Source organism: Pan troglodytes, chromosome 23 (assembly GCF_028858775.2).
Source record: "Pan troglodytes isolate AG18354 chromosome 23, NHGRI_mPanTro3-v2.0_pri, whole genome shotgun sequence".
Lineage (NCBI taxonomy): Eukaryota > Metazoa > Chordata > Mammalia > Primates > Hominidae > Pan > Pan troglodytes.
The window spans coordinates 27331062-27356431 of NC_086016.1; the positions used below are offsets into that span (position 1 = coordinate 27331062).

The 25370-nt window shown below is 41.5% G+C and overlaps 1 long non-coding RNA gene across 2 annotated transcripts; it reads left to right on the top strand.

Moving 5' to 3' along the window:
• LOC134809731 (uncharacterized) lies at positions 1 to 22954 on the top strand. Of its 2 annotated transcripts, none has more exons than XR_010156155.1 (3): positions 1 to 132; positions 9437 to 9513; positions 21817 to 22954. It is a non-coding gene; the product is annotated as an uncharacterized LOC134809731 (long non-coding RNA). The 2 variants fall into 2 exon arrangements; XR_010156154.1 differs by lacking the exon at positions 21817 to 22954 and adding an exon at positions 10810 to 11293.
• The last annotated feature ends 2416 nt before the right edge of the window (positions 22955 to 25370 follow it).

The window sequence follows — 25370 nt, forward strand, 5'->3', positions numbered from 1 at the left end:
GCCGCCAAAACTCGCCAACGTGGCGGACCCGGAGGCTGTGCTGGCAGATGCCAGTTACCTGATGGCCATGGAGAAGAGCAAGGCGACTCCGGCCGCCCGCGCCAGCAAGAGGACCGTCCTGCCCGAGCCCAGGTACCAGCTGCCCCGGCCCGCGCTGGTCCCCACGCCGCCGCCCCCAAGCGGCCGCCAGCGACCTCCTGCGTCCGGGAGGGTCGGGCATTGAGTCGTCGCTGTCCTGGGCGCGGGTGACACCGCGGAACTGGCGATGCGGGGCCGGCCTCCTCGTTCCAGTCTCTGAAATGGGTCATCGGATGGCCGGTGAGGGGGGAGTCCGGGAGAGAACGCTCCAAAGTGCCCAGCGCGGCGCCCTGCGCGCAGCGAGCGCCCCAGGGACGGGCTGGTTATGACTTGGCTGGACCAGCTCCATCCCTGTTGCCCCCTCCCCCCGGCCCTGTCCTGTCCCGTCCCATCCCCGTGGTTCTTCCTGTTGCATTGGTGTGGTCCCTGTGGGCTCCTTGCCTGTCACTCCTTTGCGCTCCTTCTTGGTCGCTGCTGCTTCCCCAGCTCTGTGGTCCCCCTTTCCAACTCCATCCCCTCAGCTCCCTCTGGGCCGCTTATCTGGGGACTGCAGGCTCGTTGCTTACTGTCCGAGGTAGTTAAACTGCTGTTTTCAGTGCTTGTTCTTCTTGAAGTCCCTAAGTCTAGTCACCTTCTTAGGCTCTTCTTCTTTTTTGTGCCCAGGCAGGAGTTTTGACCCACTCAATAATCTTTTTGGTGCCACGTGTGTCACCTGAGCTGCTTTCCTCAACTTGCAGATCTACTGGTGGCACTTTATTAAAAAATTGAAATGGGATTCATTTAAAAAGGCACTTGAATGGATGATTCCAGACAGGAATTTGTTGTTAAATTATCAAAGGAGGGCCCGATTGAATTGGCGAGGGGCTTGGTGAGGTCCATACCAAGTTGCAATTTTCTCTCAGATGATTTATAATTAAGGAACTAGTAAAATTTTTTGCTAGTTCATATCATTAGCACTTCCCCGGAAAAAATAGTTCGTCAGGTTAATAGTGAGTTTTAAATAGTGTATTAAAGCTTCAGTGATGGTTTTTTTTTTCTCTAGCTCCTTTCCTAATTAACACCATCATGAGTTGTACAGCTAATGTGGTTCCTTAATGCTAAATAGCTCTTTGAATTGATGCTCAAAAGAGGCAGATTCTTTATGGTGACTTTGAAACCATGAAATTCTATAAAATATTGGAATCTAAACTAAAGTTATTGTCCATTTGAAATCATCAGTCCTTCAAGCGTTAGGCGCCCAAGATTGCTTAAATGTTACCTAATGCTAAGTGATCATCATCTGATTTTTTTTACAAGTCATCCATAAGCCCTATGATACAGAAAATACCAGTCCCCTTGTTATTTGTTGTGAAAAGCTAAATTGTGCAAATGAAGACATGCTTGCTAGATATTTTGAGCTTGCTTTTCCTCCTTAGCCCATGCCTCTTGTTGGTTTTGCAGGATGTGCTACTCTTTGATAGACAATGCCAAGTAGTGAAAATGAGGGAAAAGTGCAAACCTTTCTGCAATGTCGTGAGTTTAACACCCCTATTCCAGAGTGTAGCATATCTGAAGCTAATTGAAAAAATCAATGCTGCTTAAAATTTCCGGCAAATGGGAAACTTACTTAGAGAACAAGAACTCCTATATCAAACCTAAATTTCACCGAAGAAACTGTATATTTCTATAAATGTGGTAGAAAAAGGCTTAATTTCTTTTTCTCTTGCCTTTCCTAGTGTCCCCCACCACCACCACCCAAAGTCAGGGAGTCCTAAATATGTAGGGTTTCTAGATATAAAATTGATAAATCTCAACTCATGGGCAGTTATTTTTGGGGGGTGTAGTTTTTTGTATTTAGTCGAGGCGGGGGTTTCACCATATTGGCCAGGCTGGTCTCGAACTCCTGATCTCAGGTGATTCACCCACCTCAGCCTCCCAGAGTGCTGGGATTACAGATGTGAGCCACCGTGCCCAACTGAGATTTGTTTTAAAATGCTTTAAAAACTGGAGGTGGGATAAGTGGTGATAGTGGCTCATGCCTGTAATTCCAGCACTTTGGGAGGCCGAGGTGAGCAGATCAGTTGAGCCCAGCAGTTTGAGACCAGCTTGGGCAACATGCCAAAACCTCATATCTATGAAAATTACAAAAATTAGTTGAGCAGAGTGGCACACACCTGTAGTCCTAGCTGCTTGGGAGGCTGAGGTGGGAGGATCACTTGAGTCCAGGAGAGTGAGGCCGCAGTGAGCTGAGATTGCACTACTGTACTCTAATCTCAGCAACAGTGTGACTCTGCCTCAAAATGAAAAAGAAAAAAAAATGGAGGGCGGGGTAGGGAAAAGTAGCAGATTACAATCTTGGTAACTTCCAGTGAGGTGCTGAGTATGGGTCTAGGTGTTCACTATATTATATTCTTTTGCATGTTTGAAAACTTTTGCAATAATTTTTCAAAACAGTAGAGAAGATGGCTAGGTGTGAAGATCACAACTGTGTCCCTGCAGGGCTAATGGAAGCCTCAGTTTTCCCAATGTCATGTGTAATAGCACTGGTGACTTAAGATGTACTATATAATTTCTATGACAGCATCATACACAGATGCAAGATGCAAATGTACTGCATCTCAAACAACTTCGATTGACGGGAGGATGATGTGTTTTTTGGAAACTGCATTAGATGACTCAAAAAGAGGCTCTGTGACACTGATTCCAAAGATGCGGGTAGAGTTTTAAGAGGCTCGTTTGCAACCTAAGAGTCCCGACTAATCCAACCAGAGTGGACAGATTTACAACTTCTTGACCTGAAGGCTTGCTATAGAAGGATGAGAAAAAAAAAATGCAAGAAGGTGATTGAAAGGAGAAAGCACAGTAAGAGATCATACTTTAGAAAACGATGGTCTGTTTACTTCCTGAGTGCAAAAGACTTCACTGACTTCATTCAGATCATGGGTATCTATTAAATCACGGCTCTGATGTTTAAATTTAGCAGAAAAAAAAAAGTAACCCATGGTCTTTAAAATAATCTACCCTCTAAGCATACTATCCATGCCTAAGGAAACCTTGCAATGTAAGTCTCTCTTATTAAAATGATGTTAACAGCTTTCTATTTTTTAATTACTTGAATATTAATTTGTGAAAATATTTCAAAATAATCATTTTAAAATAAGTGTTTCATGGCCGGGTGCGGTGGCTTATCATGCCTGTAATCCCAGCACTTTGGGAGGCCGAGGCGGGTGGATCACCTGAGGTCAGGAGTTCGAGACCAGCCTGGCCGACATGGTGAATCCCTGTTTCTACTAAAAATATAAAAATTAGCCAGGTGTGGTGGTGGGCACCTGTAATCCCAGCTACTCAGGAGGCTGAGGCAGGAGAATCACTTGAACCCTGGAGGCAGAGGTTGCAAAGAGCCGAGATCACACCACTGCACTCCAGTCTGAGACTCTGTCTCAGAAAAAAAAAAAAAAGGCCGGGCCCTGTGGTTCATGCCTGTAATCCCAGCACTTTGGGAGGCCGAGGCAGGCGGATCACGAGGTCAGGAGATCGAGACCATCCTGGCTAATGGGGTGAAACCCCGTCTCTACTAAAAATACAAAAAAATTAGCCGGGTGTGGTGGCGGGTGCCTGTAGTCCCAGCTACCTGGGAGGCTGAGGCAGGAGAATGGCATGAACCCGGGAGGTGGAGCTTGCAGTGAGCCGAGATTGCGCCACTGCACTCCAGCCTGGGAGACAAGACAGACCAAGTCTCCATCTCAAAAAAAAAAAAAAAAAAAAAAAAAAGTTTGCTCTTGCCTCCTTGTAATCAAACGTTGTGTACTTTTTTTTTTTTTTTTGGCGGGTGGAGGGGGAGTCTGGCTTCTTTAAATCAGCACAGTTATTCTGAGATCCATCTCTGTTTTTAAATGTATTCATAGTTCATTCCTTTTATTGCTGAGTACTGTTTAATTATAGTGATACCCATATTTACTTATCCGTTCACCCATTGTGGCCATTGTGTTTCTTCCAGCTTTTGACCATCACAGATAAAGCTGCTGAGAATATCCATATATAAATCTTTGTGTGGATATATGCTTTCATTTCTCTCAGGTAAATACCTAAAAATGGAATGGATTTATCATATAGTAGGTGTAGTTTAACTTTGCTTTCTAAGCTGCCAAAATGTTTTCCAAAGTGTGTGCTTCATTTGACATTTCCACTAGCAGTGTATGAGAATTCCAGTTACTCCATATCCTTCTCAACATTTAGTATGGTCTTTTGTAATTATAGCCACTCTAATAGGTATGTAGTAGAATCTTCTTGTGATTTTAATTTGCCATTTCCTAATGACTAATGATGTTGAACAACTTTTCATATGCTTATTTGCCACCCACATATCTTCTTTGAAGTGTCTGTTCAAATCATTTGCCCAATTTTTATCAGGTTATTTTCTTATTCTTGAGCTTGAAAGGGTCTTTATTTATGCTGGGTACAGATCTTCAGTTAGATAGATGGTTTGCCAGTGTTTTCTCTCAGCATGTGGCTTGTCTTTTCATCCTCTTAAGTGTCTTTTCAGGAGCAGCAGTTTTTAATTTTGATGAAATTAATTTATCTGTTTTTCTCTTATTGTTCATGTTTTTGCTCTCATATCTAAAGTCTTTGCTTGAACTAGTTATAAAGTTTTTTTAATATTTTCTTTGAGAACTTTTATAGTTTTAGGCTTTATATTTAGATCTGTGGTCCATCTTGAATTACTTTTTAGAAACAATAATTGCAGCTTTAATTTTAGATTTAAGGGGTACAACATGTGCAGGTTTGTTATATGGGTGTATTGTGTGATGATGAGGTTTGGCGTATGATTGATGCCATTGCATAGGTAGTGAGCATAGTACCCAATAGTGTTTCAACCCTTGCTCCCTTCCCTCCCTCCCCCCATTCATCCCTGGTGTCTATTGTTACCATCTTTATGTCCATGAGTACCCAGTGTTTAGCTCCCACTTATAAATAAGAACATGTGGTATTTGGTTTTCTTTTCCTGTGTTAATTTGCTTAGGATAATCACCTCCAGCTGCATTCATGTTGCTGCAAAGGACACGATTTCATTCTTTTTTATGGCAATATAGTATTCCATGATGTATATGTACCTCATTTTCTTTATCCAATCCACCATTGATGGGCCCCTATGTTTATTCCTTGTTTTCGTTATTATGAATAGTGCTGTGATGAGCATAAGAGTGGATGTAGTTTTTTTTTCTTTTGGTAGAATGATTAATTTTCTTTTGGAAAGAAAATAAGTATATTCAGTAATAGGATTGCTGCATTGAATGGTAGTTCTTTGTTAAGTTCTTTGGGAAATCTCCAAACAGCTTTTCACAGTGGCTGAACTAATTTACATTTCCACCAGCAGTGTGTAGGCGTTCCCTTTTCTCCAAAGCCTTATCAGCATCTGTTTTATTTTATTTTATTTTTAAAATAATAGCCATTTGCCTGGAGTGAGATGGTATCTCACTGTGGTTTTGATTTATATTTATCTGATGATTAGTGATGTTGAGCATTTTTTCAAATGTTTGTTGGTCAGTTGTAGGTCTTCTTTTGAGAATTGTCTGTTCATGTCTTTTGCCCATTTTTAATGGAATTATTTGTTTTTTGTTGTTAAGTTCCTTATAGAATCTGGATATTAGACCTTTGCCAGATGCATAGTTTGTGAATATTTTCTCCCATTTTGTAGCATGTCTGTTTACTCTGTTGGTAGTTTCTTTTGCTGTGCAAAAGCACTTAGTTCAATTGGGTCCCACTTGTCAATTTTTGTTTTTGTTGCAGTTGCTTTTGAGGGCTATTTTTGCATTTTTTGAGGACTTTTTTGTATATGGTAAAAGTTAGGGATCCAGTTTCAATCTTCTGCATATGGCTAGCCAGCTATCCCAGCACCATTTGTTGAACAGGGAGTCCTTTCCCCATTGCTTATTTTTGTTGACTTTGTCAAAGATCAGATAGCTGAAGCTGCGTGTGGCTTTATTTTTGGGTTCTCTCTTCTATTCCACTGGTCTATGTGTCTGTTTCTGTACCAGCACTATGCTGTTTTGGTTATTGTAGCTTTATAGTATAGTTTGAAGTTGGGTAATATGATCACCTCTAGCTTTGTTCTTTTTGCTTAGGATGACTTTGGCTATTTGGGCTCTTTTTTTGTTCCATATTAATTTTAGAATAGTTTTTACCCATCCTGTGAAAAATGACATTGGTAGTTTGATAGCAATAGCATTGAATCTGTAGATTTTTTGGGCAGCATGGCCATTTTTACAATATTGTTTCTTCTAATCTATGAGCATGGAATGTTCTTCCATTTGTATCTTCTATGATTTTTGTCATCAGTGTTTTGTAGTTCTACTGGTAGAAAAAAGTCAAGGAGGAGGGACTCCTCCCTAACTCATTCTGCAAAGCCAGCATTACCCTGATACCAAAACCTGGCAAAGACACAGTGAAAAAAGAAAACTACAGGCCAACATCCCTGATGAACACAGAGGCAAAAATTCTCAACAAAATACTAGCAAACCAAATCCAGCAGCACATGAAAAAGGTTAATTCTCCATGATCAGGTAGGCTTCATTCCTGGGATGCAAGGTTGGTTCAACATATGCAAACCAATAAATGTGATTTACCACATAAAAAAATAAAAACAAAACCATACGATCATCTCAATAGATGTGGAAAAAGCTCTCAATAAAATCCAGTACCCTTCACGTTAAAAAAAACCCTGAACAAACTAGGCATTGAAGGGACATACCTCAAAATGATAACAGCTATCTATGACAGACATAAAGACACTATCATACTGAATGAGCAAAAGGTGGAGGCATTCTCCTTGAGAACTGGAACAGACAAGGATTCTCACTCTCACCACTGTTATTCAACATACTACTGGAGCAATCAGCAAGAGAAAGAGATAAAAGGCATCTAAATAGGAAAGGAAGGGGTCAAACTGTCTCTCTTTGCTGATGATATGATTCTATACTGAGAAAACCCTAAATACCCTGCCAAAGACTCCTGGAATTGATAAATGACTTCAATAAGTTTCAGGATACAAAATCAATGTACAGAAATCAGTAGCATTTCTACATACCAATAACGTTCAAGCTGAGAGCCAAATTAAAATGCAGTCCCATTTACAGTAGCTGCACACACACAAAATACTTAGGAATACATCAAATTACTTTTCGTACGTAGCATTAGACAACCAGCCACATTCTTTGAGCTAAAAATAAAAACATGCAAGATATTAAAAATACAAATAGGAACTGAATAGTACAGTGAAGAAAATAGTACAGTGAAATAGAACATAAGGGGATAGTCAAGAATTGTAGGAAAAAATAAAAATATAAGCACAGACTAGATTTGTCATGGTTAGAGAGGAAATTAGACTTTTTAAATAAATAAAAAATTGTTGGGCATGATGGCTTGCACCAATAATTCCAGCTACTTGGGAGGCTAAGGTGGAAGGATCTCTTGAGGCCAAGAATTTAAGACCAGACTGGGCAACTAGTGAGACTCCATCTCCAAAAAGAAAAAAAAAAAAACTGGGTGTGGTGGTGTGCACTTGTAGTTTCTGCTACTCGGGAGGCTGAGGTGGGAGGATGGCTTGAGCTCAGGAGTTTGAGGCCTCAGTGAGCTATGATCACACCACTGCACTGCAGCCTGGATGACAGAGCAAGACCCCCTTTGTATGTATGTATGTATGTAGATGTGGGTGTGTGTATGTATATATATACACACATATACATGTATATGCATATATATATGTATAAAATGTTATACTTCAAGGAAGATGATTACATGAAGGTATATAAGAATCCAACCACCTTCTACAGGAAGGGAAGAGTAAAAATCATATCATCGTAGGAATTGTATGGAAAACTGGAAACTCAATGGAATAGGTAGTAAATTGCTAAATTTGAAGACTGTTTTAGAATGCTTCTGGAACACTTCTTCAAGAGTATTCATGGGGAAAAATGAGAGTCATGGTAGGTGAAAAACTGATCATCATACATGAAATGTTAGATGAATAAAGTAAATGAGGTCTTTTAATTTACTAAAGAAAGATTGCCGTTCTTCAAAAAGAAGTAGTGTGATGTATGAATAGAGTTTGGACTCAACTGAATATCTCTATCTATGAATAGAGTTCGAACTCCTGACCTCAGGTGATCCACTCACCTTGGCCTCCCAAAGTGCTGGGATTACAGGTGTGAGGCACCTTGCCTGGATAACAATATACTTTAAGTATGCATTTAATTATGTATAAATTATGCCTCAATTTGTTTTTAAAAGTAAAAAAAAAAAAAAGTAATGCCAAGTTATTGTTCACTCCCACCATCAGTGGATGATAGAGATTCAATTTTCTACTTTCTCCATTTGGATAATCACTTTTGGGGTTCAGTTACTGAATAATCCATCCTTTCCCCATTTTTCTGACTTGCTACTTCTATTATACGTCAACGCTGAATGTATGTGTGGCTCAGTTTCTGCACTCTCTTCCATTTCCTTGATCAGTTTGTTTATCCTGTCTTTATTAACTTCATAATAAACACCAGTATCTTTATTCTCTTTCTTCAGAAGTGTTTTAGCTATTATTGATCCTGCATTTTTTGTGTAAATTTTAGAAAGAGCTTATTTATTTCTATGTTCTATGAAAAACCCTATTGGAATGTTGATGGCGATTATATTTCATAGATAAACTTGGGTAGACTTTGAACTTTACAGTATTAAATTTCTCTGTTTATCACTGTGGTATATCTTCCTATTTATTTAGATCCTCTTTAATGTCTCCCAATACAATTTGTAATTTTTCCCATCAAGTTCTTGCACATATTTTGAAAGAATAATTTCAAAGTATTTGATGTTTTTTATTTTATTGCAAGCTAAATCTTTTAATTATGTTCTGTGCTTTATGTTGGAGTATAGAAATATGATTTTTAAAATATTAATATATACAGGGAACTTTTGCTCTTGTTTCAGAAAGAAGCTCATTTATTGATTAGCAGAATTTGTGGTGGGGGGGCACAGGCATGTGTGGTGTGTGTGTGTAGGGTGTGTGCTGTGTGCACGTGTTTGTGTGTGCAGACACATTTGTGAATATTTTGGAGAGCAGATATATGGAGGGTGGGTTTTCAAAGCCCTGAAGTTATTTTCTGCAGTTGAGTTTCTACATGTAAGCTTGGCCCTGTGTTGCAGGAGGGGATGGTGGCTAAGGCCGTGAAGTTTCCAGCTTTTAGGCTGGTTTGCATTTCATGCAATCTTGGTAAGAAGGGTCTCTTGTAAAGCTGGTATCATGAAATCAAGACATCCGTATCTCTTTCATCCTGAGGATGCTTACTCACGATGTAGGCTGTACTGTTAAAAATGTGTCACTCTTCCCTTCCAGTATCCGGAGTGTGATGCAGAAATATCTTGCAGAGACCAATGAAATAACCTTTGACAAGATTTTCAGTCAGAAAATTGGTAAGTCCTGCTTGTTCATTTGGCATATGATAATTTTAGTGATGAAACTGGGCAATTCTATAGTAATATATGAATGCACCCCCCAGTGCTTTGTGTCCTCTATAGCCACAGCTGGGAATAAAGGAAATTTCATGTAATTAATAAGGTATTTAATGATGACTTATATTCCTAGTAACATATTCTATGATTAAGCTCTCAGGAAATGGGTAATTCTAGGATTTTTACATGAAATCAGCGTTGCTGAATATAAGAGAATAGGATATTCCTTTCTTTTCTTTGCGTCTTGCCTGCTTCATGTGGTTGCTGAGGTGGTTTGCTGGGGAGCTGTGTGTAATAGTTTTAAAATTATTTTATGGCTGGAGGAAATTACTTTATGAAAATTCCAAGAAATTAAAGTTCCCTAGAACTCAATTTGTGCTCTGTTTCCATGATTAATAGACATAGACTGATAGATCCCTTTAAGACTGCATATTCTTCGAGATAATTCTGGGCTTGCCCTTTTGTTTTCTGATGAGGAGATGTAGACACAGGGAGGTGGAGTGACTTGTTCTGATTCCCAGTTCTCCTTCTTCTTTACTCCGATAATAAAATATTAACCAGTAAATAATAGTTACCAGTAGAAACTGGTACAGAAATCTTTGGATTTTTGTAAACCACTTTATCTGATTTACAAAAATCAGCCTGTCTGTGAAGACGGTCTTTGGTAGATACAGTTTCTTTGATCACGCATGAAGTACAGTGGGGAAAAGGTGGACGGAGTGGTTTGGAGAAGCAGATGACGTTGGTCTGTCTGTGCCTGAGCACTGTGTGTGGAAAGCGATTGGTCTTTGCCATATAGAGATATTTCATCCTGCTTCTCAGGAGTTGGTTGGGGAACAGATAAGTTCAAAGAGTTTGGCTTTCATTTTGTTAGTTCTCACGGCTTCTCATTATTTTCATGGTGTGTGGTTACTGTAAGCTACATAGGTGTTCTCCTTTGCTTCTGATTTTGTGCTAAAAAACAAAATAAAACTCATGATAACGAGAGAGAGAAACTGTATCTCTGGGAGCGGAGGGAAAAAGGAATTATTTATCTTTTTGTTTGCTAGTTAAAATTTTTTAAATTTATTTTTTGTGGATTTATTGAGGTATATTTCACATAGCATACAATCCACACATTGAAAGTAAACAGTTGAGTGACTTTTTGTGTATTCACCGTCATACAACCATCTGCACTGCCTAATTTTAGAATGTTTTTATCACCCCAAAAAGAACTTGTACCCATTAGCAGTCCTTCTGCCTTCTACCCTCCCTCAGCTCCCGGCAACCACGAATTGAGTTTCTGCCTCCATGGATTTGCTTGTGTTGGACACGCCACATGAAGGGAATCACACACTGTGTGGCCTTTTGCACTGGGCTTCTTCAGCATAAGGCCTTCAAAGTTCCTTCTGGTGGTTGCATGGATCAGAACTTCAGCCTGCTTTCCCTTCAGCTCTCATTCCAGTTTCTGAAATGCATCCAGGATTCTTCTTCTGTGTTTTCTGTTCTCTCTCCCTTCTGTAGCTCCTTTCCTGTCTACAGTCCCCGCAAACATACATACAGCCCCCCAAACATGTATTTTCCATAGCCTGGATTAAAACCTTACCTGACCCTAGCACCGGGAGACTCTGACCTGAGCTCCCAATGGCATTAGTGTGGCCGAGTATCTCAGCTGCACGGATTGTTCTCTGAGAGCAGCCTCACTGGGCGCTGATGGGCTGTGCATTTTATCTGAAGCTGTTAAACATTGTTTAAATAAATAATTTCGGCCAGGCACGGTGGCTCACGCCTGTAATTCCAGCACTTCGGGAGGCCAAGGCAGGTGGATCACAAGGTCAGGAGATCGAGACCATCCTGGCTAACACGGTGAAACCCCGTCTCCACTAAAAAATATAAATAGATAATTTCTTCTTCTCTTCCCTTCAATTCGTGACCTTGGATCTGTCAGGAGAAGCTGAGTTTGAGCTTGAGAAGGTCATGGTCACAGGAAAGAAGAGCGGCTGATCGGAGGCTTAGGGAGAGCGCACACCACCATCTGTAATTACGTTTTGACGGAGCTGTCTAGTGTTGTTGGCCTGCCCCCATTTTTCTCTGTAGCAGTCTGACTTTCTGCCTGGTCTCAGGGATTGGGGGAGAGTGGAAGGTGGGCCATGGTGGGAGTAAATGTGTCTGACACTCCAGGTCTTCCTTTTCCAGGTTCCGTTTGCGCCTTCCATCACTGACTCCATGCGTTCCTGCCCTACTCTTTCCCTTCTCCATCTTTCCTTCCCTCTCCCCTCATTGTTTTGCTGGTCCTCTTGTTCTGTTTCACCCTCTATCTGCCTACCCATCTGTTCCTTTTCCCTCTTTCCTTACCTCCCAAGGTCCCCGACACACAGGATCACCACAGGGCTTGGGAACTGCCCTCCAATGTGTGCTGTGGGCAATTGGTAAAAATGTTTTCAAAATAAAACCATAGAAGTCTTTAATTTACTTGGCCTCTCAGGCATTGCCGAACTGGCAGATTGTTTGGCTACACCCTGAAGTGGTTGTTATTTCATTACTTTTTATCTATAAAAGTAGGGATAATAATAGTTCTGGTCCATGAGGCTGTTGAGAGGGTTTAGCTGGTGGTGTACATGAAGCCCTTAACATGACAGTTGGCTCTCAGCAGATGCTCAGTGAATAGAAGCAAATTGTTTGTTAAAAATTTTCAACATACAGAAAAGTAGACTAGAATAATTAACCCCATATGTATGTATGTATGTGTGTGTGTGTGTGTATAGTTACATCACCTATATTTGATATATTTCACCATTTTGCTATAAAGTTTTCCCATCCTGCCTTTTCTTGTGGTTGCTGAAGTAATTAACAAAGCAGTCACAGCATTTTGTGCTATATGCATCTCTAAAAAGTATGCATGCTTTCTTTTTTTTTTTTTTTTTTTTTTTTTTTTTTTTTTTTTTTTTTGAGATGGAGTCTCGCTCTGTCGCCCAGAGACTGGAGTGCAGTGGCGGGATATCGGCTCACTGCAAGCTCCGCCTCCCGGGTTCACGCCATTCTCCTGTCTCAGCCTCCCGAGTAGCTGGGACTACAGGCGCCCGCCACCACGCCCGGCTATTTTTTTTTGTATTTTTACTAGAGACGGGGTTTCACCGTGTTATCCAGGATGGTCTCGATCTCCTGACCTCGTGATCCGCCCGCCTCGGCCTCCCAAAGTGCTGGGATTACAGGCGTGAGCCACCGCGCCCGGCCAACATGCTTTCTTATACAACCGCAGTACCTTTATCCCAAACGTGGAATTTATCATGTTTCTTAGTGTACTCTAATACCGAGTTTATTGTCAAATTTCTCTGATGAACTTAAAAATGTTTTTTGTTTTTTTTTTACTCTTGGTTTGAATCAGGATTCAAATACTGTTCTTGTATTGTAGTTGGTGATAATATTTCTTGTAATCTAGACCAGTTCCCCCACATTGCCCCCACCAGCACATGGACAGGTAATTAACTTACTGAAGAAACTGAGTCCTGTGTGTTGTAGAATGTTCCATGTTCTGGGCTTTTCTATCTGCTTCTTAATGGTATCATTTAAAAATTTTTTTAAATTTTTATTTTTTTTTTTTGTGACAGAGTCTTGCTCTGTCACTCAGGCTGGAGTGCAGTGGCACAATCTCTGCTCACTGCAACTTCCGTCTCCCAGGTTCAAGCAGTTGTTGTGCCTCAGCCTCCTGAGTGGCTGGGATTACAGGTGTGCACCACCACACCCAGCTAATTTTTTTTTTTTTTTTTTTCCAGTAGAGACAGGGTTTCACTATGTTGGCCAGGCTGGTCCTGAACTCCTGGCCTCAAGGGATCTGCCTGCCTCGGCCTCCCAAAGTGCTAGGATTACAAGCGTGAGCCACCATGCCCGGCCTTTAATGGTATCATTTAAATTGTACTTCTGTTTCCTACATTTCCTGTAAACGGAGACTTTGCTCTAACAGCTTAATGAGGTTTAGCTTCAGCTGCTTTTTGGTAGGAGCACTTTATAGGTGGTGCTGTGTACCTCGTAGCAGGAGGCACATGCCATTTAGGGTCTCTGTAGTCAGGTCCCTAAAGTGGGCTCAGATGTGGTCGGTGTCAGTTTCTCATTGACAATCATTGTCTAAATCAGTTATTTTATTAGGGATCAACTTAACAAATGTTAAGACACATAATTTCTATATAAGGATGAGGATAAAAGTAGCCACACTTAACCCCTTTCTTCTGAATAGTGGCAATTAAAAACAAAGAATGAAGTTTATTAGGGAGTTACAAAATGGTGAGTTTTCTAAATACACGATTCCTTCTGCATTGATTACTTTTATTCCTCAATGGGAGGATATTTAGTTGCCTTTAAATATAGTTTAATTAGAAAGGCAGGTGTTCATGGTGCAGCCCCATGACCCTTGCCTCGTGGTGTTGCCCCCATGCGTAACATGGCTAAAAGAGATTCTGCAGGTGGAATGAAGATGATTGTCCGAGTGGGCTTAATCTACTCACATGTGCTCTTTAAAAGCAGAGTTTCCTCAGGCCAGCAGCAAGGAGGAAGTCAGAAAGATATGAAGCTCAGGAAAGATTCCACACTGTTGCTAGCTCTGCAGATGGAGGGCGTGTGGGTGCTCACTAGGAGCTGAGAGTGGCCCTGGCTGGCAGCAGCGAGGAAACAGCCACCTCCATCTCAAACCACAAAGCACAGAATTCCATCCATAACTGGAATGGGTTTGGAGGCAGATTCCTTCTCAGAGCCTGTAGATAAGAACCCGGGCTGACCGACACCTTGAATTTGTCCTGGTGAGACCCTAAGCAGAGAATCCAGTGGAACCCACCCACACTTCTGACCTATAGAACTGTGAGATGATACGTGGGTGTTGTTTTCCAGTCACTAAGTTTCTGGTGACTTTTGACACATGAGAAAACTAATACAGCAGGCGAAATCTCCATTCGTTATTTTTAATTGCCACTCTTCAGAATAAAGGGGTTATGTGCCAGTTACTTTTATCCTTATCCTTATATGGAAATTTTATCTTAAGAAATATTAAGTTGATCCCTAACTTGCTGTCAGTAAAACTTAACACATTTAGACATTGACACAGTATGTTTGGTTTTAAGGGGATACTGGTTATTGAATAGACAGGAAAATCATTGTATCAGTTATAGTTAAGATTCTTTTGTGACTATTTTTCTTCTTTAAGATACACTGAAATTGTAATTTCATCATATGAAGTGAGGCACATGGCATTTGATAAAGTCCAGATTACTTAGCTTCTCTGTCCGCAAGTTCACTCCTGTTAGAGGAGCATGTTTGAAATTATAAGGAGACTCCAAAATAGATCCTTTTTTTTTTTTTTTTAAGACAGTCTTGCTCTGTTGCCCAGGCTGGAGTGCAGTGGTACAATCTTGGCTCACTGCAACCTCCGCCTCCCAGGTTCAAGCAATGCTCTTGCCTCAGCCTCCCAAGTAGCTGGGATTACAGTCGTGTGCCACCATGCCCAGCTAATTTTTGTATTTTTAGTAGAGATGGGGTTTTGCCACGTTGGCCAGGCTGGTCTCAAGCTCCTGACCTCATGATCTGCCCGCCTGGGCCTCCCAAAGTGCTGTGATTATAGGCTTGAGCCAATGTGCCCAGCCCCCAAATCAATACTTAATACATGGTGTATGTAAATGTCATTCTCATGTATAAAGAACATGGTTATTAATGTAATATTATATCACATAATGCAATTAAGGGCATTTCATTTTATAATACTGACTTAAGAGCTCAATCCCCAGTTTGAATAGTAATCTTTTTCAATTTTTGTGAAATAATTTGGTGTCTGATACATAGACACAAAAACTTTACTTTTTTTTTTTTTTTTTGAGACAGAGTCTTGCTCTGTTGCTCAGGCTGGAGTGCAGTGGCATGATTTCAGCTCACAGCAACCTCCACCTCCCTGGTTCAAGCAATTCTCCTGCTTCAGCCTCCCCAGTAGCTGGGATTACAGGTGCATGCCACAATGCCTGGCTAATTTTTATATATATTTTTAGTAGAGATGGGGTTTCACCATGTTGGCCAGGCTAGTCTCGAACTCCTGACCTTGTGATCCACCCACCTCAGCCTCCCAAAGTGCTGAGATTACAGTACAGGCGTGAGCCACCTCGCCTGGCCCGGTAATTTTTACTTTTCAAAAAATGACTTGTCCGGGTGTGGTGGCTCACACCTGTAATCCCAACAATTTGGAAGTCTGAGGCAGGAGGATCACTTGAGGCCAGAAGTTTGAGACCAGCCTGGGGGCAATACAGTGAGACCCCATCTCTATAGAATTTTTTTTTTTTTTGAGATGGAGTCTTGCTCTGTTGCCCAGGCTGGAGTGCAGTGGCACGATCTCGGCTCACTGCAAGGTCTGCCTCCCGGGTTCATGCCATTCTCCTACCTCTGCCTCCCGAGTAGCTGGGACTACAGGCGCCCAACACCACGCCCGGCTAATTTTTTGTATTTTTAGTAGAGACGGGGTTTCACCATGTTAGCCAGGATGGTCTTGATCTCCTGACCTCGTGATCCACCCGCCTCGGCCTCCCAAAGTGCTGGAATTACAGGCATGAGCCACTGCGCCCGGCCCCCATCTCTATAGAAATTTAAGAATAAAATTAGCTGGATGTGGTGCTGCATACCTGTAGTCCCAGCTACTCAGGAGGCTGAGGTGGGAGGATTTCTTAAGCCTTGGATTTCAAGGCCTTAGTGAGTTGTGATCGCACCACTGCTCTCCAGCTTGGGCAACAGAGTGAGACTCTGTCTCAAAAAATAACCCTCAAAATGCAAAACTACTATATGCCATTCACCCATTGTAAATGTATTATGTGATGATTTTGGTAAATTTCTACAGTTGTGCACCTGTCACCACAATACAATTTAAAAACGTTTCCATGCCTCCAAAAGATCCCTCCTGCCCATTTGTCGTTACTCTGCTCCCATCCTCAGCCCCAGACACTCATCTGTCTGTCTCTCTCTATCTGCCTTTTCTAGACATTTCATAAAAATGGAATTACACAGTATGAAGTCTGTAGTCTCTTGCATCTGGCTTCTTAGCGTAAGGTTTCTGAAGTTTAGCTATGTCGTTGTGTGTATCTGTACTTCATTCCTTTTTGTTGCTGAATAGCATTCCATATTATGGACAGAGCGTACTTTTTTTTTTTTTTTTTTGAAAGAGAGCCTTGCTCTGCTACCCAAGCTGGAGGGCAGTAGCTCCATCTCTGCTCACTGCAACCTCCGTCTCCTAGGTTCAAATGATTCTCGTACCTCAGCCTCCTGAGTAGCTGGGATTACAGGTGCATGCCACCACACCCAGCTAATTTTTCTATTTTTAGTAGAGACGAAGTCTCACTATGTTGCCCAGGCTGGTCTCAAACTCCTGACCTCAAGCCATCTACTCACCTCAGCCTCCCAAAGTGCCGGGATTACAGGCGTGAGCCACGGTGCCTGGCCTACAGAGCACACTCTCTTCATTCAGCAGTTGATGGGCATTTGGATTATTTCCACTTTTTGCCTGTTTATAGAGCAGTTATTGCCACTTTTTGCTTGTTTATAGAGGAATGCTACCATAAACATTTGTGTACAAGTATTTTATGGACATATGTTTTCATTTCTCTTGAGTCTTTACCTAGGAGTGGAATTGCTGGGTTGTATGGCAAATTTGTGTTTAACTTTTTAAGAAATTACCAAATTGCTTTTCAAAGTGGCTGTACTGTTTTACATTCCCACCATCAATTTATGAGCATTCCAGGTTTGCTATATCCTCACCAATACTTGTTGTTACCTGTCTTTTTTGTATCCATCTGAATGGATAGGAAGTGGTATCTTGTTGTGGTCTTGATTTGTGTTTCTCCAGTAGTTAATGATATTAAACATGTTTGTGCTAATTAGCTATTTGTATATCTTCTTTAGTAAAATGTCTATTTAAATCTTTTACCCATCCTGAAGTTTGGATTGTCTTTATGTTATTTGTTGTTTATGTATGATTTACAAATGTTTTCTTCTGGTTGGTGGCTGGAATCCAGTCTCTTTCATTTCCCTCATGGTGACTTTTGAAGCACAGGTTTTAATTTTGAAGTCCAATTTATAAATTTTTTTCTTTTATGACTCATACATTAGTGTCATATTTAAGAGCTTTTTGCCTAACAAATTCGCAAAGGTTTTCTTCTGTTTTTCTTCTAGTGGTTTTACTCTTTGAGCTCTTATATTTTGGTCTGTGGTCGATTTTGAGTAAATTTTTCTCTATGGTGTAAGGCAAGACCTAAATGTATCTTTTTTGCATGTGGATATCTGATTTTGTATAAATTTATCTTTTTTCATGTGGATATCTGATTTTATATTTCTCATTAAATTTATTAAGTATTTTAATCTTTATGATGCTATTGTGAATGGAATTGTTTTCTTTATTTTAATTTTGGTTGTTCATTGCTAGTACATGGAAATAGAATGAGTTTTTTTATAGTGGTCTTGTATCCAGTGATCTTCCTGAACTAGTTCATCAGTTCTAGTAAGGTGTGTGTGTGTATTCCTTAGGATTTTTTACGTATGGAATCCTATCTGAATAAAAACAATTATACTTCTTTGTTTCCAGTCTGGTGCCTTTTATTTCCTTACATCTTTTCACTTTAATTTCTTAAATGTTTTTTTTTGAGTTGGTCTCAAACATATTTAGCATGATTTCAAAGAACATTTACCTGGAAATAATACATAAATTATATTTGATATTTAGGGCCAAGGCATAAGAAATGTACTTGCTGTGGGCTTTGAAAGCAAAGGTGTATGTTTCATTATAAAAAGGAATACATTGATTAAAACAGAAACTACTACCTCTAAAAGTCCCTTTTTTAAAAAAAAATTCTGAGCAGTACCTATTGTAATAAAGATGGATGTGCATATACCATAGATGCTTATGTTAAAAATTTGGTAATTATAAAAAAACCCAAAATACTAAAAAACATAAACTAAAACATTTTAGGATCACTTTTTTTGTCAGTTTCAATGAATAAACTTGCCAATCGATTTCATCATTTATAAAATTATTGCTTGACATGTTTAATATCTAAAATATAGATGGTTAAAAGCTGAAAACATGTATAAATCAGCAGCTTTGGATTCAAAAGTTGAGGTTAAATTACAGCAAATAGAGCCGTCTTGCATAATAAGGTTGTAGAGAGGGAACTGTTATCCTGGGAACCAACTTCAACTTTGTTTTCCTCTGTGTTCCTACCTTTGTTTGGAAGTGTTTGTTTCTGTCACAGTGAAGGGCCTCCCCTGACAGATCCCCTGATTGACAGTGACACAGTCAGTTCCCACCCTGCCTTACCTGTAAGAGTTCTCTAGCCAGAGCAACCACAGCCTCAGAGAAGGAAAACCTGGGGCCCTATTCAATTCTGCATCCATTATCCATGCCTTTGTGGAGACTTTCCCTGAGGGAAAGAGTTAAAGAGGCACGTAAACTTTCAAACAGCAGAGACCAACAGTGGACTAAGCACAGCGAATTGGATTTTCTGTTGAAGAGGCAGTGCAGTGGCCGGGTGCAGGCAGTAACGGGAGCCTGGGGGACTTAGGGTCACAGCCTCTGCACAGTTTCAACTTGGGTTTCCTAATAAAAATGCCGCCCAGAGAGGAAAGACACTAGGGTAGAGGAAAAGCTGTTTCTTACAAACCTAGTGGCAAGTCCGTCTTCTTTTCAGCTGACTTCATCACCTGTGTTGGACTAAACAAGTCTGGGCATCAGCTCCTGGTGCTGGAGTCTGCCCGGGCTGGGAGCCGCCACATGCCCCCGCAGTGCAGCCTCTGCAGCTCTGAACATTTGGGACATCTGAGCATTTTGGGTTAAAAAGGATAAAAAGAGGAGAAAAAGGCTAAACCAGTTCTATGGGAAAATTTGGTAGTCGTCGTCTTCTTTTTTTTTTTTTTTTAACTTAGCTTGTTAGGGCTGGTTTTCCTTTTTAAAATTATCATTCAAGTTCAAAGACCAGCCATAATTATCATCCCCCTCAAAAAAAATCCAGAAAAGCTACATTTTACTGGAATAACCCAATCTTTTAACATCTACTAATCACTAGAAACTATAGGAGCACTGATTTGCCAGCCAGCAAATATATTATCTTTTTTTCAAATCTTATTATTATTATTATTTTTTGAGACGGGTCTCGTTCTGTGGCCCAGGCTGGAATGCAGTGGTACACTCTCAGCTCACTGCAGCCTCAACCTCCTGGGCTCAAGCAGTCCTCCTGCCTCAGCCTCCTGAGTAGCTAGGACTACAGGCACAGGCATGCGCCACCATGCCTGGCTAATTTTTGTATTTTTTGTAGAGATAAGGATTTGCCATGTTGCCCAGGCTGATCCTGTACTCCTGGGCTCAAGAGATCCACCCACCTCAGCCTCCCAAAGTACTAGGATTATAGGTGTGAGCCATTGTGCTCGGCCATCTATTATCTGCTAAATTTTTACTGCTTAATTTTCCCAGAGTTCTTCTGAGTGTGTGATTGGAATACTATTAGTCCATAATTGGATTTACTATTAGTTTAAGACAGTGATGCTACCTGTGTACTAGACACTTCAATGAGTATTTTATGTGCTGGTAAAATATGATCAAGCTTGCACAACTCCCAAGTGGCAGAGCCAGAGTTGGAAGTCATGTGCTTTTTCTGCCTATTACCAGCAAAATTTAGTGTGGAAATTAGCATGCATATGAAGATCTTTAAAAAAATGACATATCAACTGTATAATTTTTATTTCCTATATAATGATACTAAAATCCAGGATTTGGCAGCTGTGCACAAAGATCTCTCTGTAGCTGGTCTACTTTATGTGCTTTGCTGAAGGGGACATTCAATTAAATATGTTTGAGTCCTTCACTGGGAATGTCTCATTAAACAAAAAGGCACATGGAGAAGACTAAGACAGAAGGCTCCCATCCCTAACCAGCTCACCCTGCAAAAGATGGACAGCAAAGTGTGTGTGGAAGCGCACAGACCTCTGACATTCCAGTACTGAACAGTTGTTAAGTATGTTTACTATCGCCAAGCAGCCCCCGAGATTCCCAGAAGAGCCTACTGGTCATTTTCCTGAGGCACGAATTTAAATCCTAAGGCTAATATGGAGAAACTACTGTCTTAGCCAGGAGGTAAGCCTTGCTGATCAGCCAGCCTCTGCAGCTAAACTCAACTTTGTAGCTCTCTCTCTGCCAGTGTCCATGTATTTTCGGAAAAAAAAAATTATATGCTCTGTCAATAGTAGCAAATGTGGGATCTTAATTTATGTTGCTAGAGAATGCCAAGGACCTATGAAACAGCACCTCTGCTGGAAAAGTTCTCTGTAAACTTTTTGAACTGACAGTGGGAGATGATAGGGGCTGTTTTAGGATTTTAAGAGCCCTCAATTGGTTTTGAAATTCAAGGTGGTGCTGCATTGTCTTAATATCTTCTGGTTTTAGCCTTTTTTTGAGATACCTTTTCTGATGGTTTTACACCTTGTCTTTGATTTATTTTAGTATTTCTACTTCTAGTCAAAGTTAAAACCAGGAAATACAGAGATGTGCTATGGAGGTGATGGTTAAGCTTTGTTTGAAACTTGTTGCTAAACATTCAGTTGTTCGTTTAATAAATTTAACTACGTGCCATACATGTCTCCTAAGCACTGGGGAATCCCTTAGGGAACAAAAGCAGAAATCCACACCCTTATGGAGCTAACTCCTCCTTCTTGGGGGAGAAAGATCCACAAATACATACTGTCCACAAGGGGGTAAATCTCAAGGAGGGTAGAAGAGCTGCGAAGAGAGGCAGGGAGTGCTCGTGCACATGGTGGCTTTAAACAGGGTGTTTTAAGAAGGTGCCATTCATAAAGGACAATTGAGTGAAGTCCTCTGGGAGAGGAGGGGCCGAGTCCCTGTGGATTTATCGGGGGAGAGTACCCAGGTGAAGTGTTCAGCAGGGCAAAGACCCTGAGGCTGGAGCCTCACAGTTGAGGCACAGCAAGGAGGCCAGGGGGCTGCAGGGCAGGGAGTACAGTGGGAGTGGGGGTGAGGGTGGAGAGTCGCCAGGCCCTTGAGGCCCTTGTGAGGGTTTCTGCTCTTACCCAGAGTGAGGTGGGACATAGGGAAGTTTGAGAGTTGGGATGGCATAATCTGACTCAAGTGCTCCTGGATCAGTCTGGCCGATGGGGAGGCAAGGGCCAGGGAGGCTGTGTTAGTCCTGTCTCACACTGCTGTAAAGAACTGCTTGAGACTGAGTAACTTATGAAGAAAAGAGGTTTAACTGACTCACATTTCCACAGGCCTGAGAAGAAGCATGACTGGGAGGCCTCAGGAAACTTACAGTCATGGCAGAAGGCAAAGGGGATGCAAGCACCTTCTTCACATGGTGGCAGGAGAGAAGAGAGAGCGAGCGAAAGGCAGGTCACACACTTTTAAACCATCAGATCTTGTGGCAACTCACTCTCACTAGAACAGCACGGAGGAAATCCGCGCCCATGACCCAGTCACCTTCCACCAGGCCCCTCCTTCAGCATTGGGGATTATAATTAAACATGGGATTTGGGCACAGACGTACATCCAAAACATTTTAGAGGCCTCTTAGAAAGCTAGAGGCTGTGAGAGATGATGCTGGCCTTTGGACCATTGGGGTAGCCATGGAAGCAGAGAGAAGCCATGGAATTCCCAATTTTGAAGACAGAGTCAATAGATTTGTAAGAAATTATGTTGCAGTACAAAAAAGCGTCGTGGGGAGAAGTAGTTTGCTGGGGACACTGGTGTCCTCAGGTCTAAAGATAAAGGAGAGGTTCAGATGAGAGGTTGAGACTGTACGGCAATGATGTTGTTTATGCCTCTTGGAATTAAAGTAACTTGATTTGCACAGTGAGCCATTCGCTGGAGTATTGTCACACATCCTTTGCATTCTAGCTGGTGCTTTGAGGTCAGCATTAAGCTAAGAGCTTTGTCCTGACGCTGATAGCTTTTTGCTAGATGAACAGAGAAGATTCTTACGGGTGTGAGTCAGGAGTGAAATCCCAGCTGGGACAGAGAGAGTCCTTCTAGGCCCCCAGAGAGTCTGTTTGTAACATTGGAGCACAAAAAGAGAAACTAGGACAAATTTTTAAAGAAGCAAATATTCTTACCTCGTATGGTAAGGATAGAAAGTCAGGTATATTCTGAAAATAAACTAAAAGGCAACAAGGAAAGAAAGGGCCAAAATCAGTGTTCCCAGCAAGCTATTCCATTTCAAGTTCTTTTCTGTCACCAATTTGGAACTCACTTGCTGGCTGAAAAGCAGAAGCCAAAAACAACTAATTTCGATCTTAAATAGCCATAAATTTTAAGATAAGGAAATGAATTCCTAATGAGCAAACTCCAAAGGCTGACAAATATAAGAATCCAATGTTATTTATTTTTCTCTTGTTAACTAATAAATGTGCTCTGTGCTTATGTTCTTACTTTTTAAAACAATTTAATTGATGTAAATATGCGTTTCCATAATATGCATTTCCATAACTTCAAAAAGTATAGTCTTGCCCTTTGGGTTCAAATCACCCTAGCCCTGGGCAGCCACTGATGTGCTTTCAGTCACAATAGATTACATTCACCTTTTCTAGAACTTCATATAAATGGATTCAAACAGTACATGCTCTTTTTATATCAGGATTTTTGTCTTTTTTTTGAGACAGAGTCTCGCTTTGTCATCCAGGCTGGAGTGCAATGGTGTGATCTCGGCTCACTGCAACCTCCGCCTCCTGGGTTCACGCCATTCTCCTGCTTCAGCCTCCCGAGTAGCTGGGACTACAGGCACCTGCCACCATGCCCGGCTAATTTTTGTATTTTTAGTAGAGATGAAGTTTTGCCATGTTGGCCAGGCTGGTCTTGAACTCCTGACCTCAGGTGATCCACCTGCCTTGGCCTGCCAAAGTGCTGGGATTACAGGCGTGAGCCACCATGCCTGGCCAGTTTTAATTGTTAATTATTTCTAAAATAATTGCAAAAATCTTCTGCAACATGGATGAAACTTGAAGACAGTATACTTAGTGAAATAAGCCAGACACAAACGGATAAATGTCATTTGAATCCACTTTTATGAGGTACCTAATATAGACATCACATAGACAAAAAGTAGATTTGAGGTTATCAAGGTGAGGGGGAAGGAAGAATGGGGGGCTGTAGTTAATGGGTTTAGAGTTTCTGTTTGGGAAGATAAAAGAGTTCTGGAGATGGATGGTGGTGAAGGTTGCCCAACAGTGTGAATGTACTTAGTGCCACAGAACTGTACATTTAAAAATGGTTAAAGTGGAAATTTTGATGCTATGTGTGTATTACCACAATTATAAAAAAGGCACCAGGCATGGTGGCTCACGCCTGTAATCCCAGCACTTTGGGAAGCTGAGGCAGGCAGATACCTGAGGTTGGGAGTTTGAGACCAGCCTGACCAACATGGAGAAAGCCCGTCTCTACTAAAAATACAAAAAATTAGCAGGGCGTGATGGTGCTTGCCTGTAATCCTAGCTACTCGAGAGGCTGAGGCAGGAGAGTTGCTTGAACCTGGGAGGCAGAGGTTATGGTGAGTTGAGATCATGCCATGGCACTCCGGCCTGAGCTAAACTTCGTCTGAAAAACAAACAAAAAAAAGAAAAGGAAATGGGGCTTTACATAGCAGGAGAGAGAGGGAGAGATCAATATTATACTTATTTATTTATTTTTTTTGAGACAGAGTCTCGCTCTGTTGCCAGGCTGGAGTGCAGTGGTGCGATCTTGGCTCACTGCAACCTCCACCTCCCAGGTTCAAGCCATTCTCCTGCCTCAGCCTCCCGAGTAGCTGGGACTACAGGTGTGTGCCACCACACCCAGCTACTTTTTTTTCTTTTTAGTAGAGATGGGGTTTCACCATGTTGGCCAGGATGGTTTCGATCTCTTGACCTTGTGATCTGCCCACCTCAATCTCCCAAAGTGCTGGGATTACAGGCGTGAGCCACCACTTCCAGCCAATATCACATTTCTTTCTTTTTTTTTTTTTTTTTTTGAGACAGAGTTCCGCTCTTGTTGCCCAGGCTGGAGTGCAATGTCACAATCTCCGCTCACTGCAACCTCCGCCTCCTGGGTTCAAGCAATTCTGCTGCCTCAGCCTCCCGAGTAGCTGGGACTATAGGTGCATACCCACGCCCAGCTATTTTTTTTTTAATTTTAAATTTAATTTTTATTTTTTGAGACAGAATTTCACTCTTGTTGCCCCAGAATTTCGCTCTTGTTGCCCAGGCTGGAGTGCAATGGCACGATCTCGGCTCACCGCAACTTCTGCCACTGGGGTTCAAGCGATTCTCCTGCCTCAGCCTCCCAAGTAACTGGGATTGCAGGCATGCACCAACATGCCTGGTTTATTTTGTATTTTTAGTAGTGACAGGGTTTCTCCATGTTTGTCAGGCTGGTCTCAAACTCCCAACCTCAGGTGATTCACCCACCTTGGCCTCCCAAAGTGCAAAGGGATTACAGGCATGAGCCACCGCACGCGGCCTTTTTTTCATATTTTAGTAGAGATGGGGTTTCATCATTTTGCCCAGGCTGGTCTTGAACTCCTGAGCTCAGGCAATCCGCCTGCCTCAGCCTCCCAAAGTGCTAGGATTACAGGCGTGAGCCACCCTACCTGGCCCAATATTACACTTCTTAAATGCACTTCTCATTTCTTAATTGTCTGAAATGTTATATTCTCATAATTTTAAAAGAATAAAGATTTTTTTGGGGCCGGCATGGTGGCTCACACCTGTAATTCCAGCATTTTTGGAGGCCCAGGTGGGTGGATCACTTGAGTTCAGAATTTCGAGACCAACGTGGCCAACATGGTGAAACTCTG